The sequence below is a fragment of the Salmo trutta genome, chromosome 18 (assembly GCF_901001165.1).
Source record: "Salmo trutta chromosome 18, fSalTru1.1, whole genome shotgun sequence".
NCBI lineage: Eukaryota > Metazoa > Chordata > Actinopteri > Salmoniformes > Salmonidae > Salmo > Salmo trutta.
Genome location: NC_042974.1, coordinates 13,762,366 through 13,780,428, shown reverse-complemented (window position 1 = coordinate 13,780,428; position 18,063 = coordinate 13,762,366). Strand labels below are relative to the sequence as shown.

General features: G+C 43.6%; 1 protein-coding gene across 1 annotated transcript in view; it reads right to left on the bottom strand.

Moving 5' to 3' along the window:
- The window catches only part of LOC115152867 (protein TANC2-like), a 411,487-nt gene that overhangs the window by 355,516 nt on the left and 37,908 nt on the right, over positions 1-18,063 (bottom strand). Inside the window, exon 2 of the mRNA XM_029697757.1 lies at positions 3,300-3,333. The gene's annotated coding sequence lies outside the window, so the exon portion shown is untranslated. The remainder of the gene's footprint in view (positions 1-3,299; positions 3,334-18,063) is intronic.

The following is an 18,063-nucleotide window of genomic DNA, read 5'->3' as shown; positions in this document are numbered from 1 at the left end:
TCAGTGAAACAGATATCAGAGCACAAGTCAGAATTTGGGCTAGTAACAGTAGATGGGCCAGGGTGTACATGCACACTTCCAGATATCATCAGCAGTAATACAATCAACATTTTACATTTTTGTCATTTTGCAGACGCTCTTATCCAGAGCGACTTACAGTAGTGAATGCATACATTTCATTTCATGCATTTTTATTTTTATTTTTTTTGTACTGGCCCCCCGTGGGAATCGAACCCACAACCCTGGCGTTGCACACACCATGCTGGCATTGCAAACACCATGCTCTACCAACTGAGCCACAGGGAGACGCCTAGGCACGCAGAGGACAGGGAGAGCTCAGCAGTGCTGATTTATGACATCTGAATGGGCATTACATGGGAACAAGATCATATTGTACAGCAATTTCATCAGGTAGCATGAATACAAAGCCGGCAAGAAGTGGTTAGAAAAGGATGGGATGCCTAAAGTCTGTGTAACCAATAGAGAGTCCAGAGTGTGTGAACAAACATAGTCTGTCCCACGGCTGGGTAAACAAGAAAGTTCATAGCCAACAAAGCAAGCAGGAGTCATGAGGCAAATAGCAAAACATAAAATATATATCAACTTGGGGCTAGTGTCACACCCACTTGGGAGAAGCTTTTATTTCTGGAGACAGATTTCTTGTAGGAAATGCTTTGAACAGTGGGAGGGGGCTTCAAAGACGGCTTCAAAGACTCCTGACACTTGTTGGGCCCAAAGGCCTCGACACCTCTCACTTCACACCTCAGTGCTAATTGAAGTTGTATCTGGTCTGTCCTAGCAAGCCTGGCAGCCTTAACTCAGCATTCAGTCCCCATAAAGTAAAATATGTCATTGTAATGTATTTTTATTTTTCTTCTTGGCATTCAAAATAGTATCAGATCAAACACTATTCACTCAGTTCCAGGTTGGATGGTGTCCTGAATGAGTAGTGGTTCTGTCAGTCAGGGAATGTGTTTCAGTGGCATACTGAATGAATTGTGGTTCTGTCAGTCAGGGCATTCTGTAGCTAGCTCCAATTGAATACTGTGCTTTTCTAATCAGGGTGGATGACGTATTTAATACTGGGCTCTTGTAATCAGGGTGGAATACGTTTTTAAAGCTATTCTGCTAAATTAAATTATATTCCAAACTTTGATTTTGTTTAGCAGTGATGTTTGCACATTTTATATTTTAGTAGTATACCAGTAAAGACACAGCCCTTGTAGTAATGTCTACCTGTTTTTTTCGGGTAGTGAGAGGAGGTTGGGTGCCACTGCCTCAGAATAGTTTTTATGTTGCTTACCAAGGCAGAAATAGAGAGCCCATCAGCAAAGAATAATAATGTATTATTCTATAATCCTTTTTCAAAGACTTGTCTTAAGACTAGCAGTGGCAGATAGTGCAATTCATTTATTTGGTGAGAAGCTACCTATCAAAAATGAGCTCTTATTTTGGAGAGAGGTACTGAGTGCTGATCGATGTGTCTGCTTGGGGGCCTCATAATTATTCTGCGACTGCCCAGCCATGAAATTGTTGTTTGGACACAAAGTCATTTTGTGAGAACAAGTTTCACTGGGCAAGGCCTACACAGAGACACAGAAAGACAGAGAGACAGAGAGACAGAGAGACAGAGAGACAGAGAGACAGAGAGACAGAGAGACAGAGAGACAGAGAGACAGAGAGACAGAGAGACAGAGAGAGAGAGAGGGAGAGGGAGAGGGAGAGGTCTTCCTGTGTGGGTGGGTGGGGTCATCCATGGCAGTGGATGTGGTCTTCCTGGGGCATACATCTAAACATCTACATGATAACAATAGATATAATAATAAATAAATAAATATCTGGTGGCCACAATTTACCTGCAAAGTTACCAGACTTTAAGTAGCCTGTAGAGTATCTGCTCTGATGCGTCATGACTGGGCTGTGTGTGTTGTTTTGAACAGTGTGTGTGCCTCTGTCTGCTCTTCTGTCAGCTGTTTAAGGGGTGTTGAGCTGTTGTCGTGGTGCCCCTGCAGAGCAGTATCTGTAGTGACAGGAGCATGGTCCACTACTATGCGGCGTGGTCCCTAACATCTACTGCAGCAGAGCAGTATCTGTAGTGACAGGAGCATGGTCCACTACTATGTGGCGTGGTCCCTAACATCTACTGCAGCAGAGCAGTATCTGTAGTGACAGGAGCATGGTCCACTACTATGCGGCGTGGTCCCTAACATCTACTGCAGCAGAGCAGTATCTGTAGTGACAGGAGCATGGTCCACTACTATGCGGCGTGGTCCCTAACATCTACTGCAGCAGAGCAGTATCTGTAGTGACAGGAGCATGGTCCACTACTATGTGGCGTGGTCCCTAACATCTACTGCAGCAGAGCAGTATCTGTAGTGACAGGAGCATGGTCCACTACTATGTGGCGTGGTCCCTAACATCTACTGCAGCAGAGCAGTATCTGTAGTGACAGGAGCATGGTCCACTACTATGTGGCGTGGTCCCTAACATCTACTGCAGCAGAGCAGTATCTGTAGTGACAGGAGCATGGTCCACTACTATGCGGCGTGGTCCCTAACATCTACTGCAGCAGAGCAGTATCTGTAGTGGAAGCATAGGCACATTAAACCGCAGCTCTCCTCAGAGGGGACAGCTAACAGCCTCTCTAGGTTTTTTTCTGAATAAAAAAGGGGCTTAGGTGGTGCCCTCTTTCCTTCTTAATGTGTTTGAGCCAATTATTTGTGTTGTGACAAGGTAGGGTTGATATACATTAGATAGCCCTATTTGGTAAAAAGAAAGTCCATACATGCCCAATAATGTTTGTACCATGTTTTGTGCTGCTACCATGTTGTGCTGCTACCATGTTGTTGGAATGTTGTGTTGCTACCATGCTGTGTTGTCATGTGTTGCTGCCTTGCTATGTTGTTGTCTTAGGTCTCTCTTTATGTAGTGTTGTATTGTCTATCTTGTCGTGATGTGTGTTTTTTTTTTTTTTTTCTCCCCCATCCCCCGTCCCCACAGGAGGTCTTTTGCCTTTTGGTAATATTCTTATTGTAAATAAGAATATGTTCTTAACTGACTTCCCCAGTTAAATAAAGGTTAAATAAAATACAAACACCTCTGAATACTTTGTGTGTGTGTGTGTTTATCTAACCAGGTATGTCATTGAGAATGAGAACACATTTTATTTTACAATAACAACCTGATTCTGAAGAGAACTGCGGAGCATGAGTGAAATTGGTTTATACCTAAATTACGGTAGAGCCAGCCAGACAGGTGTAGTCTTACTTGTGCAAAACTTGAAAGAGATGATGACTCACCATTAGTAGACAGCAGGCTACGCAGGTGTATAACCTGAAACAGAGAGAGAGAGAAAGAGAGAGAGTAAGTCTGCATTGTGGTGTGGGATGTCTGTCTGAAAGAGTTTGCTGTTAAATTGTTCACAGGCAAGATCCCAATTGTTGATCTGAAATCTTGCTCAAACTGTGGGTGGACTGACACAGGGTGTATCACAAACGGCATCGTCTTCACTATATTTTGACCAGAGCCCTATGGGGGAAATAGGGTGTCATTTGAGACACATATATACTGTTGCACCCAGAAGAACTCTGATCTAAATCAATGGAGTCACTCAGCATTCTACTAACTGAACATGTCATAATGACATTACGACAGACAGACAGACAGACAGACAGACAGACAGACAGACAGACAGACAGACAGACAGACAGACAGACAGACAGACAGACAGACAGACAGACAGACAGACAGACAGACAGACAGACAGACAGACAGACAGACAGACAGACAGACAGACAGACAGACAGACAGACAGACAGACAGACAGACAGACAGACAGACATTCTGCTTGTCATGTTGCACTGTCATTTTTTTGTTTCTGTAAGAGCACAGGAAGGCCTAAACATAACCACCTGAAAAGGTACAAGCCTCAATCATTACTGAACAGGCATTAGAAGAACACAAGAAAAGCACAACATGAACCAATATAAGTTATTTATTTACAAATAATTTAGGAGCACTGGGGGGGGGATTTCAGAAGTTAGGGAACTGATTGAGGTATTTTCTTACCGAGAGATCAGTCAGTAGCCAAGATTTCATCAAAACTGACTTAACCTCTACGGGCTAGGGGGCAGTATTGAGAATTTTGGAAAAAATATGTGCCCATTTTTAACTGCCTCCTACACCAACTCAGAAGCTAGAATATGCATATTATTGTTCAGGTTTGGATAGAAAACACCCTAAAGTTTCTAAAACTGTTTGAATGGTGTCTGTGAGTATAACAGAACTCCTATGGCAGGCAAAAACCTGAAGGTTTCATGCAGGAAGTACCCTGTCTGACAAGGTGTTGTTGTTCTTGCTTCTGTTTATTGAAGAGTCAGGATCTTAGCTGTAACGTGACAATTCCTAGGGCTCCAATAGGCTCTCAGAACCCGGGAAAAACCTGAACGATGACGAGGCAGCCTCAGGCTGAAACACAGAATCCCCTTTTCCAAGTGTCCCATCAGAGGACAATGGAATTAGGCGCGTGCGTGATTCGACCCCGTGGAGTATTTTCCTTCGGCTGTTTAGCTAATTGCAGATTCCCGGTCGGAATATTATCGCTTTTTTACGAGAATAATGGCATAAAAATTGATTTTAAACAGCGGTTGACATGCTTCGAAGTACGGTAATGGAATATTTAGACATTTTTTGTCACGTTCTGCGCCATGCGCACGACCGTGATTTACCATTCTGATAGTGTCTAGAACGCACAAACAAAACGCCGCTGTTTGGATATAACGATGGATTATTTGGGACCAAACCTACATTTGTTATTGAAGTAGAAGTCCTGGGAGTGCATTCTGACGAAGAACAGGAAAGGTAAGACCATTTTTCTTATAGGAAATGTGATTTTGGTGAAGGCTAAACTGGGTGGGTGTCTAAATAGCTAGCCCGTGATGGCTGGGCTATGTACTTAGAATATTGCAAAATGTGCTTCATCCGAAAAGCTATTTTAAAATCGGACATATCGAGTGCATAGAGGAGTAATGCATCTATAATTCTTAAAATAATTGTTATGCTTTTTGTGAACGTTTATCGTGAGTAATTTAGTAAATTGTTAGTAAATTCCCCGGAAGTTTGCGGGGGGTATGCTTTTTCTGAACGTCACATGCTAATGGAAAAAGCTGGTTTTTGATATAAATATGAACTTGATTGAACAGACATGCATGTATTGTATAACATAATGTCCTAGATGTGTCATCTGATGAAGATCATAAAAGGTTAGTGCTGCATTTAGCTGTGGTTTGGGTTTTTGTGACATTATATGCTAGCTTGAAAAATGGGTGTCTGATTATTTCTGGCTGGGCACTCTCCTGACATAATCTAATGTTTTGCTTTCGTTGTAAAGCCTTTTTGAAATCGGACAGTGTGGTTAGATTAACGAGAGCCTTGTCTTTAAATAGCTGTAAAATAGTCATATGTTTGAGAAATTGAAGTAATATTATTTCAAACGTTTTAAAAATCGCGCCACTGGATTCAACTGGCTGTTACGTAGGTGGGACGAATTCGTCCCGCCGGTCCCATAGAGGTTAACTTAAATTCACACAGGACGCCGGATAAGACAGGAGAAATACTCCAGATATAACAGACTGACCCTAGCCCCCCGACACATAAACTATTGCAGCATAAATACTGGAGGCTGAGACAGGAGGGGTCGGGAGACACTGTGTCCCCGTCCGACGATACCCCCGGACAGGGCCAAACAGGCAGGATATAACCCCACCCACTTTGCCAAAGCACAGCCCCCACACCACTAGAGCCCCCACATATCGATCATAGTCCGCTGCTGGAAAAACGTATCTTATGGCTTTACACCGCCTGCTATATTGTGGATAAAGAGTTACCTGTCTAACAGAACACAGAGGGTGTTCTTAAATGGAAGCCTCTACAACATAATCCAGGTAGAATCAGGAATTCCACAGGGCAGCTGTCGCTTTACTTTTTTCAATCTTTACTAATGACATGCCACTTTGAGTAAAGCCAGTGTGTCTATGTATGCGGATGACTCAACACTACAGCGACTGAAATGACTGCAACACTTAACAAAGGGCTGCAGTTCGTTTCAGAGTGGGTGGCAAGGAATAAGTTTGTCCTAAATATTGAAAGAAAACTAAAGGCATTGTATTTGGGACAAATCATTCACTAAACCTAAACTAAATCTTGCAATAAATAATGTGGAAATTGAGCAAGTTGCGGCGACTAAACTGCTTGGAGTAACCCTGGATTGTAAACCGTCATGGTCAAAACATATTGATGCAGTAGTAGCTAAGATGGGGAGAAGTCTGTCCATAATAAAGCTCCGCTCTACCTTCTTAACCACACTATCAACAAGGCAGGTCCTACCAACCCTTGTTTAGTCGCACCTGGACTACTGTTCAGTCCTGTGGTCAGGTGCCACAAAAAGAGACTTGCAATCGGCTCAGAACAGGGCAGCGCGGCTGGCCCTTGGATGTACACAGAGAGCTAACATGAATAATATGCATGTCAATCTCTCCTGGCTCAAAGTGAAGGAAAGATTGACTTCATCACTACTTGTATTTGTAAGAGGTATTGACATGTGGTGTGCACCGAGCTGTCTGTTTGAACTACTGGCGCACAGCTCGGACACCCATGCTTTTATTGTTGCAGGGGATTTTAACCACACAAAACTGTTTTTCGCAAATTCCACGAAAATGTCTCCTGCCCCACTAGATGAGACAATACACTAGACCACGTGTATACAAACATTCCGGAGGCTTACAAAGCCATTCCTCTCCCCCACATTGGACAGTCTGATCACCTTTCACTGTTCCTACTCCAAGTCTGTTCCCACTTCAAGTATTTACCCCCCATTAAATGTGTGAAACCATCAGTGAGGACAGTCAAAGTGTGGCCAGAGGGGTCAGACTCATTACTACAGCACCAGTTTCAACACACAAAGTGGAGATTGTTTGCCACTCAGGCCACCCTTGACTCTCCTACGGACATTGAAACATATGCTTCTTCCCTTCTGGATTACATCACCATCAACAATGTCACCACCTATAAACTAATAAAGACCTTCCCCCAACCAGAAGCCTTGGATGAACAGAGAGGTCCGTCTACTGCTAAAGGCACGCAACACTGCTTTTAGATCATGCGATGCGGAAGCCTACAGCTCATCCAGGGCCATCCTGAAAAAGGGCATCAAGATGGCTAAACATGACCACAAACTGCAGATTGAGGAGCACTTCAACAACAACTCCGACCCTCAGCGCATGTGGCAGGGCATCAAGATGGCTAAACATGACCACAAACTGCAGATTGAGGAGCACTTCAACAACAACTCCGACCCTCAACGCATGTGGCAGGGCATCCAAGCCATCACAGACTACCGGCCAAAAAACCCTACCCCCACAGCCAGTGACATCTCCATCGCCGACGAGTTAAACAAGTTGTATGCTCGCTTCGACAGGGACAACAAAGATCCAGCCATCAAAGCTGAGCTCACCCCAGACGACCTGCCCCTCAGACTATCCATCGCAGATGTGTTGTCGTCACTGAGCAGGGTGGATGCACGCAAGACTGCTGGTCCTGATGGTGTCCCCGGTCATGTGCTCAGAGCATGTACTGGGCTGGACGAGGTTTTCACTGACATTATCAACCTGTCACTGGCCCAGGCGGTTGTCCCCACGTGTTTCAAGACCGCAACCATTGTGCCATTGCCTAAGCAGTCGACCGCATCAAGCCTGAATGACTTCCGACCTGTTGCACTCACCCCCACGATCATTAAGTGCTTTGAAAAACTGGTTTTGGCCTACCTTAAGTCCTGTCTCCCTCCAACACTGGATCCCTACCAGTTTGCCTACCGACCAAACAGGTCTATAGAGGACGCCATCTCCACAGCTTTACAATCAGCCCTGACCCACCTGGACAAAACCAACACCTATGTGAGAATGCTGTTCATAGACTTTAACTCAGCATTCAATACGGTCATTCCCTCTAGGCTGGTCACCAAACTTCATGACCTAGGGATCAGCCCCTCTCTCTGTAACTGGACTTTGGACTTCCTAACCAACAGACCCTAGTCTGTCAGGTTAGACAACTTCACCTCCTCAACCCTGAACCTGAACACCGGTGTGCCACAGGGCTGCGTGCAGAGCCCCCTCCTGTAGTCCATCTTCACCTTCGACTGCGTTTCTTTACACGGTTCCAACACCATCGTCAAGTTCGCAGACGACACCATGGTGGTAGGCCTGATCAGTGACAATGACGAGTCAGCCTAAAGAGGAGGTCAAGCACCTGGTTGCATGGTGCGCTGACAAAAACCTGGCCCTCAATGCAAAAAAAAAAGAAGCTCATTGTAGATTACAGGAAGTCTAAAAGCTGCAGCCACACCCCAGTTCTCATTGATTGCACTGAGGCGGAGCGTGTGCCCAGCTTCAAATTCCTGGGTGTCTACATCTCCAATGACCTCTCCTGGACACTCAACACCTCAACCCTGGTCAAAAAGGCGCAGCAGCGCTTGTACTTTTTGAGGAGGCTGAAGAAGGCCCGCCTGTCTCCCAAGATCCTGGTGAATTATTACCGCTGCACGGTCGAGAGCATTCTGACTAACAGCGCGACAGTGTCGATGCTCCATCGTAGACCTCCAGCACAAGCGGTGTCTGCGTAGGGCGCGTGGCATCATCAGGGACCCTTCACATCCATGCCACAAACTGTTTGTCCTCCTACCATCAGGCAGGCGGTACAGGTCTCTATGTTCCCGCACTAGCAGGCTCAATAACAGTTTCTTTCCAGCTACTGTAACCCTGCTGAACTCTGTGACACGGCACTAGCCATATACACCCGTCCACCGCTTAGTACTGCCTCTCAGGGACCTTGTTGCACTACTCTCTTAGCACTCTTCACGGTACTACTGGACTCTGACATTGCTTTGCAAAGTCTGATGAAGGACATTATTCAGTTGTGCATGTACATGTCTACCTCGGTAACCTTATTGCTGCTATCCCTGCATTTCAGTTGCATGCCTCCTTGCACTTTCAATTTGCCTTCATTGCACATTTAGACTTGCCATTTGTACTTGCCATTTGCCTTCATTGTACATTTATACATCCCACTTAATAATATGCATTGTACTTAGTTGTTTTACTTGTACATTTTTTGCACTCTTTTATTTGCACTTCTGGTCAGATGCTAACCTCATTTCGTTGTACTTGTACTTGTTCAATGACAATAAAGTGGAATCTAATCTAATACCCCACAAGACATAACACCAGAGGTTTCTTCACAGTCCCCAAGTCCAGAACAGACAATGGGAGGCGCACAGTACTACATAGAGAAATTACTACAGGGAACTCTACTCCACACCAAGAAGGAGAATGGCACCGAAGGAGATGGCTGTTTTACGATCCCGTAACCAAATGTGCTATTGTGTATGTTTTTACATGTTATTTATAAGTTATTTTGTACATAATGTTTCTGCCACGTGTCTTATGACCGAAAAGAGCTTCTAGATATCAGGAGAGCGATTGCTTACTGGAGGAATACTTATTCATCAACGAGTCAGATGAGAAGGATTTACTTCAGACGCCCGAGAAGGCCCACATCCCCGTCATTCACAGGAGAAAGGGCCGGAAGTATCGTGGACGAAGATCCGGGTGCCTTGTTAGGATCCGTAGCCGAGAGGGTAATATACCTTTACCATCGGCCCTATTAGCCAACGTACATTCAATCGATAATAAAATAGACGAACTACGATCACGTATATCCTACTAAACGGGACATTAAAAACTGTAAAATCTTACGTTTCACCGAGTGTGGCTGAACGACTACATGAATAACATAGAGCAGGCGGGATTTAAGCTTTTTCGGCAGGATAGAACAGCGGCCTCTGGTAAGACAAGGGGTGGCGGTCTATGTATATTTATAAACAACAGCTGTTTAAGCTGTTAAGCAAACAGGAAAACGCTCATCCAGTGGCGGCACTCCTAGTGGCCGGGGAGTTTAATTCAGGGAAACATTAAATGTGCAACCAGAGGGAAAAAAACTCTAGACCACCTTTACTCCACACACAGAGACGCGTACAAAGCTCTCCCTCGCCCTTCATTTGGCAAACCTGACCATAAATCTATCCTCCCAATTCCTGTTTACAAACAAAACTAAAAGCAGGAAGCACCAGTGACTCGGTCAATAAGAAAGTGGTCAGATGAAGCAGATGCTAAGCTACAGGACTGTTTTGCTAGCACAGGCTGGAAAATGTTCCAGGATTCTTTCAATGGCATTGAGGAGTACACCAAATCAGTCACTGGCTTCATCAATAATTGCATTGATGATGTCTTCCTCACAGTGACCATATGTACATACCCTAAACAGAAGCAATGGATTACAGGCAACATCTGCACTGAGCTAAAGGGTAGAGCTGCCACTTTCAAGGAGCAGGACTCTAACCCAGAAGCTTATAAGAAATCCTGCAATACCCTCCGACGCACCACCAAACTGGCAAAACATCAACACAGGACTGAGATTTAATCGTACTACACCTGCTCCGACGCACGTCGGATGTGGCAGGGCTTGCAAACTATTACAGACTACAAAGGGAGCACAGCCGCGAGCTGCCCAGTGGTACGAGCCTATCAGACAAGCTAAGTTACTTATATGCTCACTTCGAGGCAAGTAACACTGAAGCATGCATGAGAGCATCAGCTGTACCAGATGACTGTGTGATAACGCTCTCAATAGCTGATGTGAGTAAGACCTTTAAACAGGTCAACATTCACAAGGCCGCTGGGCCAGACGGATTACCAGGACGTGTAATCCATGCATGCACTGACCAACTGGCAAGTGTCTTCACTGACATTTTTAACCTGTCCCTGATTGAGTCTGTAATACCAACTTGTTTCAAACAGACCACCATAGTTCCTGTGCCCAAGAACACTAAGGTAACCTGCCTAAATGACTACCGACCCGCAGCACTCACGTCTGTAGCCATGAAGTGCATTGAAAGTCTTGTCATGACTCACATCAACACCATTATACCAGAAACCCTAGACCCACTCCAACTTACATACTGCCCCAACAGATCCACAGATTATGCAATCTCTATTGCACTCCACACTGCCCTTTCCCACCTGGACTAAAGGAACACCTATGTGAGAATGCTATTCATTGACTGCAGCTCAGCTTTCAATAACATAGGGCCCTCAAAGCTCATCCCTAATCTAAAGACCCTGAGACTAAACACCTCCCTATGCAACTGGATCCTGGACTTCCTAACGGGCCGCCCCCAGGTGGTAAGGGTAGGTAACAAGACATCCGCCACGCTGATCCTCAACACGGGGGCCCCTCAGTGGTGCGTGCTCTGTCCCCTCCTGTACCTCCTGTTCACTCATGACTGCATTGCCAATCACGACTCCAACACCATTATCAAGTTTGCTGATGATACAACAGTGGTATGCCTGATCAACAACAATGATGTGACAACCTATAGGGAGGAGTTCAGAAACCTGGTCGTGTGGTGCCAGGACAACAACCTCTCCCTCAACTTGATCAAGACAAAGGAGATGATTGTGGACTACAGGAAAAGGAGGACCGAGCACGACCCCATTCTCATCGACAGAGCTACAGTGGAGCAGGTTGAGAACTTCAAGCTCCTTGGTGTCCACATCACCAACAAAATATCATGGTCCAAAAACACTAAGACAGTCGTGAATAGGGCACGACAAAGCTTATTCCCCCTCAGGAGACTGAAAAGATTTGGCATGGGTCCTCAGATCCTTAAAAGGTTCTACAGCTGCACCATCGAGAGTATCCTGACTGGTTGCATCACTGCCTGGTATGGCAACTGCTCGGCCTCCGATTGCAAGGCACTACAGAGGGTAGTGCGTACAGCACAGTACATCACTGGGGCCAATCTTCCCACCATCCAGGACCTCTATACCAGGCGATGTAAGAGGAAGGCCCTAAAAATTGTCAAAGACTCCAGCCACCCTAGTCCAAGACTGTTCTCTCTGCTAACGCACAGTAAGCGGTACCGGAGCGTCAAGTGTAGGTCCAAAAGGCTTCTTAACAGCTTCTACCCCCAAGCAATAAGACTCCTGAACAGCTAATCAAAGGGCTACCCATATCCCTCTTTTACACTGCTGCTACTCTGTTTATAATCTATGCATGGTGACTTTAACTGTACCTACATGTACATATTACCTCAATTACCTCAACTAACCGGTGCCCCTGCACATTGACTCTGTACTGGTACCCCCTGTATATAGCCTCACTTGTTATTTTACTGCTGCTGTTTAATTATTTGTTACTTTTATTTTCATTTATTTTTTTACTCGTCTATTTTTTAATTAACACGTTTTTCTTCTTAACTTCTTAAAGCATTGTTGGTTAAGGGCTTGTAAGTAAGAATTTCACGGTAAGGTTGTATTCGGTGCATGTGACAAATACAATTTGATTTGATTTTAAGTAACTCATGCAAGCAGTAAAATTTGATTGAAAAAAATAGATAAAATACACCTAATGGAACAGCAGGGACTTTGAAGTAACACAAACATAAGCACAGACACATGCATACACACACGATAACATACGCACTATAAACACTAGAGGTCGACCGATTAATCGGCATGGCCGATTAATTAGGGCCGATTTCAAGTTTTCATAACAAATCGGTAATCAGCATTTTTGGGTGCCAATTATGGCTGATTACATTACACTCCAAGAGGAGACTGCGAGTGCAGCAAGGAGCCAAGGTAAGTCGCTAGCTAGCATTAAACTTATCTTATAAAAAACAATCAATCTTCACATAATCACTAGTTAAGTACACATGGTTGATGATATTACTAGTTTAACTATCTTGTCCTGCGTTGCATATAATCAATGCGGTGCCTGTTAATTTATCATCGAATCACAGCCTGCTTCAACTTCGCCAAACGGGTGATTTAACAAGCGCATTTGCGAAAAAAGCAGTTGTTGCACCAATGTACCTAACCATAAACATTAATGCCTTTCTTAAAATCAATACACAAGTATATTTTTTTAAACCTGCATATTTAGTTAAAAGAAATTCATGTTGGCAGGCAATATTAACTAGGGAAATTGTGTCACTTCTCTTGTGTTCTGTGCAAGCAGAGTCAGGGTATATGCAGCAGTTTGGGCCGCCTGGCTCGTTGCGAACTGTGTGAAGACCATTTCTTCCTAACAAAGACCATAATTCATTTGCCAGAATCTTACATAATTGTGACATAACATTGAAGGTTGTGCAATGTAACAGCAATATTTAGACTTAGGGATGCCACCCGTTCGATAAAATACGGAACGGTTCCGTATTTCACTGAAAGAATAAACGTTTTGTTTTCGAAATGAAAGTTTCTCAATTTGACCATATTAATGACGAAAGGCTCGTATTTCTGTGTGTTCATTATATTATAATTAAGTCTGATTTGATAGAACAGTCTGACTGAGAGGTGGTTGGCAGCAGCAGGCTCGTAAGCATTCATTCAAACAGCACTTTCCTGCGGTTGCCAGTAGCTCTTCGCAATGCTTGAAGAACAGCTCTGTTTATGACTTCAAGCCTATCAACTCCCGAGATTAGGCTGGCAATACCATAGTGCCTGTAAGAACATCCAGTAGTATGTAGTATATGAAATACAAATGGTATAGAGAGAAATAGTCTTATAATTCCTATAATAACTATAACCTAAAAGTTCTTAACTGGGAATATTGAAGACTCATGTTAAAAGGAACCACCAGCTTTCATGTTCTCATGTTCTGAGCAAGGAACTTTTTTAAATGGCACATATTGCACTTTTAATTTCTTCTCCAACACTGTGTTTTTGCATTATTTAAACCAAATTGAACATGCTTCATTATTTATTTGAGACTAAATAGATGTTATTTATGTATTATATTAAGTTAAAATAAAATTGTTCATTGTTCATTCAGTATTGTTGTAATTTTCATTATTATATATATATATATATATATATATATATATATAAATAAATAAATAAATAAATCGGCCGATTAAAATCGGTAGTGGTTTTTCTGGTCATCCAATAATCGGTATCAGTGTTGAAAAATCATAATCGGTCGACCTCTAATAAACACACCTACACATGGATTTTGTACTGTAGATATGTGGTAGTGGTGGAGTAGGGGCCTGAGGGAACACATTTTGTAGTGAAATATGTGAATGTATTGTAATGTTTTTAAAATTGTATAAATTGCCTTAATTTTGCTGGACCACAGGAAGAGTAGCTGCTGCCAAGGCAGCAGCTAAAGGGGGCCATAATAAATACAAAAACAAACAGCAGTTTGAAAAAGGTTTGAGAATGGCAGTGGGAGAAATAGGTTCTCGGATAAAGTGGTCGACTTTATAGCTCTGTGCACTGTTGGAAGCTTGGGGATTCCCTCACCGACTCCTGCTCTCATTCGCTTTTCTCTATAAAAATAGTTTCCTTGAAATAAAGCAGATGACGCTTTTCCCATTACTCTCTAAGATGTCAGGAGGACTGGAATCAGATTTCTAATGTTGCCTGCCATATGTCTGGCTTCTCCTGAAGAACATGAGGCGATGATCTAGGTTTTCCTGCTCCTCCAGCTTAACTTGGTGGCAGGTAGCGTTGGGCCAGTAACCGGTTCGCTGGTTCAAATCCCTGAGCCGACTAGGTGAAAAATCTGTGTATGTGCCCTTGAGCAAGGAACTTAACCCTAATTGCTCCTGTGAGTCGCTCTGGATAATTACTAAAATGAAAAGACATCCTATTGCTTGTCTTTATTTACTAAGATGGAATGCTTCAGTGACAGGTGCCTCAGTCTCTACATTGACAATTGCAGATTGTACTGGCCAAGCGACGAGTTGCATTACTACAGGTGTTTGCCAGGGCAGCAAGTATTCCACAGTGTGTCAACACAAACACCCTCAACATCACAACATATTAAGCACTTCGTGACAACTGCTGATGTAAAAAGTGCTTTACAAAACATTTGATGGAATTGTATTGTATTACAGTCCAGTTAGTAACAATTTTAGAAGGATCCACATGGAGTGCTCTGTGGTAACGGTAACAAGCAGCCCTTTCCTACGTGGTTCTGCCCACACAGTGCAAACCCACCAATGACAGTATGGTAGTGGGAGTATAGTATCATAAACCCCACTCACTGGGAAGTCCATGGAAGGGATATTTTCCCTTCCATGGACTTCCCAGTGAGATTCCATGGGGTGGTCTGTGTACTGCTGGATAGCAATTAGCAGCTCATTAGAAGCATTAGAACAGCAAAAGTCCCCGTGGCTTCCTGTATCCCACAGAGACTCATTGACCCTGACCTAGGAGGAGGAGAACTCTTTAGTCTCTGTCTCTCTCACACACGCACACACACACGCAAACACTCTGTTCTGAAATAATCCCATTATCAAACAACACTGTAGATGGTCTCAAATCTAATTTGAGGGAAACACATTGTCCCCGAGTAAGGCAGTGAGCTATGAGAGATAGCAGCCAAAAGATAACCAACTGACTTCAAAGGGTGAAGTACAGAATGGCCACCATGTGTCTGAGAGACCATTAAAACCTGGCTAGACCAAATAAAAGCAATGAGGGAAGACAGAAAGACTTCCTGAAAGCAATTTACTATTCAGTCCATGGTATAGTACTCTGGGACTTTCAAGATAAGGACAGCTTACTGTACCTGCGGTTCGCGCACATGAAAAGTGTAGTCCATCAGAAATACCAAACCTATGACCTAGTAATGGCCTGGTAATGATTTAGTAATGACCTCAACGTCTCACACTTTGCTACAGGGCAATTCCACAGTAATGGAATTACGCTTTCACTTTTTATTTCACTTTAAAATGTATGCCAAACCAAAACCACTGATTTCAAAGTTTAACAAACCTATGCACAATGACTACTTTTAACGATTTAACTGTAAAATGTAGAAAAACTAATTCAGTGGAACAACTGTGTAGATGCAAACTTTGGTAATGGAATTTCAGTGAAATATCTCTCAGGTTTTTATGCGACCACATTTTCCAAAAACTTTTTAAATATCTGCTCCGAATTAAGATTCAAATATGTCTGCAGAAAGAATGGAGAGTCAACTATGACATGACACCTTGAGTTTGAAAAATCTATTTTGCTATTGAACTACAGTAAGTGACGTCGATTTACACCCGGTAACAGAATTACAGTAACGGAATTCCATCATGGTTCCCTGATCTGTACTAGACAGACATGCATGATTATGGATATGAATGTCATTCTCTTCACGTTTCACAAGCGCAGCACAGCAGTGTAGAGTATAGCTCAGTACAATATACTGTCCTATACTATACTACATTACTCTACTTTACTCTACTCACTGTACTGTGCTATCCAAACCTGCTAAACATAGGTCTATGATAGATTCAAACTGGTCCAGTCCGGTCCGTCTGTGGACGTTAACATCATGGCCAGGGTGGACTGACCAAATGTCAACTTATTTTCAACATCCATGGATGTCCGGTGTCGGTCGATGCTCAATGGGTGAGGATGCTGGTTACAGTAAATGGAAAGAGAGGGGGCTCATGGGTAGGTCGGTGCCAGTATGATCCGGGACAGGTGACATTAATTGGAGAGTGAGAAACAGGCAGAGAGAGGGAGGGGTTGTCAAGAGAGACTGTTTAAACAGAAGGAGAAAGAAAACAGTTACGAGCTGAACATAACAGTATGTCAGTAGAAGGGAGGACAGTAACAGGAGACACTATGAGCTGAACATAACAGTATATTAGTAGAAGGGAGGACAGTAGCAGGAGACACTATGAGCTGAACATAACAGTATATTAGTAGAAGGGAGGACAGTAGCAGGAGACACTATGAGCTGAACATAACAGTATATTAGTAGAAGGGAGGACAGTAGCAGGAGACACTATGAGCTGAACATAACAGTATATTAGTAGAAGGGAGGACAGTAACAGGAGACAATATGAGCTGAACATAACAGTATATTAGTAGAAGGGAGGACAGATGCAGGAGACACTATGAGCTGAACATAACAGTATATTAGTAGAAGGGAGGACAGTAACAGGAGACACTATGAGCTGAACATAACAGTATATTAGTAGAAGGGAGGACAGTAACAGGAGACCCTATGAGCTGAACATAACAGTATATTAGTAGTAGGGAGGACAGTAACAGGTGACCCTATGAGCTGAACATAACAGTATGTCAGTAGAAGGGAGGACAGTAGCAGGAGACACTATGAGCTGAACATAACAGTATATTAGTAGAAGGGAGGACAGTAGCAGGAGACACTATGAGCTGAACATAACAGTATGCCAGTAGAAGGGAGGACAGTAGCAGGAGACACTATGAGCTGAACATAACAGTATGCCAGTAGAAGGGAGGACAGTAGCAGGAGACACTATGAGCTGAACATAACAGTATGCCAGTAGAAGGGAGGACAGTAGCAGGAGACACTATGAGCTGAACATAACAGTATATTAGTAGAAGGGAGGACAGTAGCAGGAGACACTATGAGCTGAACATAACAGTATATTAGTAGAAGGGAGGACAGTAACAGGAGACACTATGAGCTGAACATAACAGTATGCCGGTAGAAGGGAGGACAGTAACAGGAGACACTATGAGCTGAACATAACAGTATATTAGTAGAAGGGAGGACAGTAACAGGAGACACTATGAGCTGAACATAACAGTATGTCAGTAGAAGGGAGGACAGTAGCAGGAGACACTATGAGCTGAACATAACAGTATATTAGTAGAAGGGAGGACAGTAGCAGGAGACACTATGAGCTGAACATAACAGTATATTAGTAGAAGGGAGGACAGTAGCAGGGGACCCTATGAGCTGAACATAACAGTTTGTCAGTGGAAGGGAGGACAGTAGCAGGAGACACTATGAGCTGAACATAACAGTATGCTAGTAGAAGGGAGGACAGTAGCAGGAGACACTATGAGCTGAACATAACAGTATATTAGTAGAAGGGAGGACAGTAGCAGGAGACACTATGAGCTGAACATAACAGTATGCCAGTAGAAGGGAGGACAGTAACAGGAGACC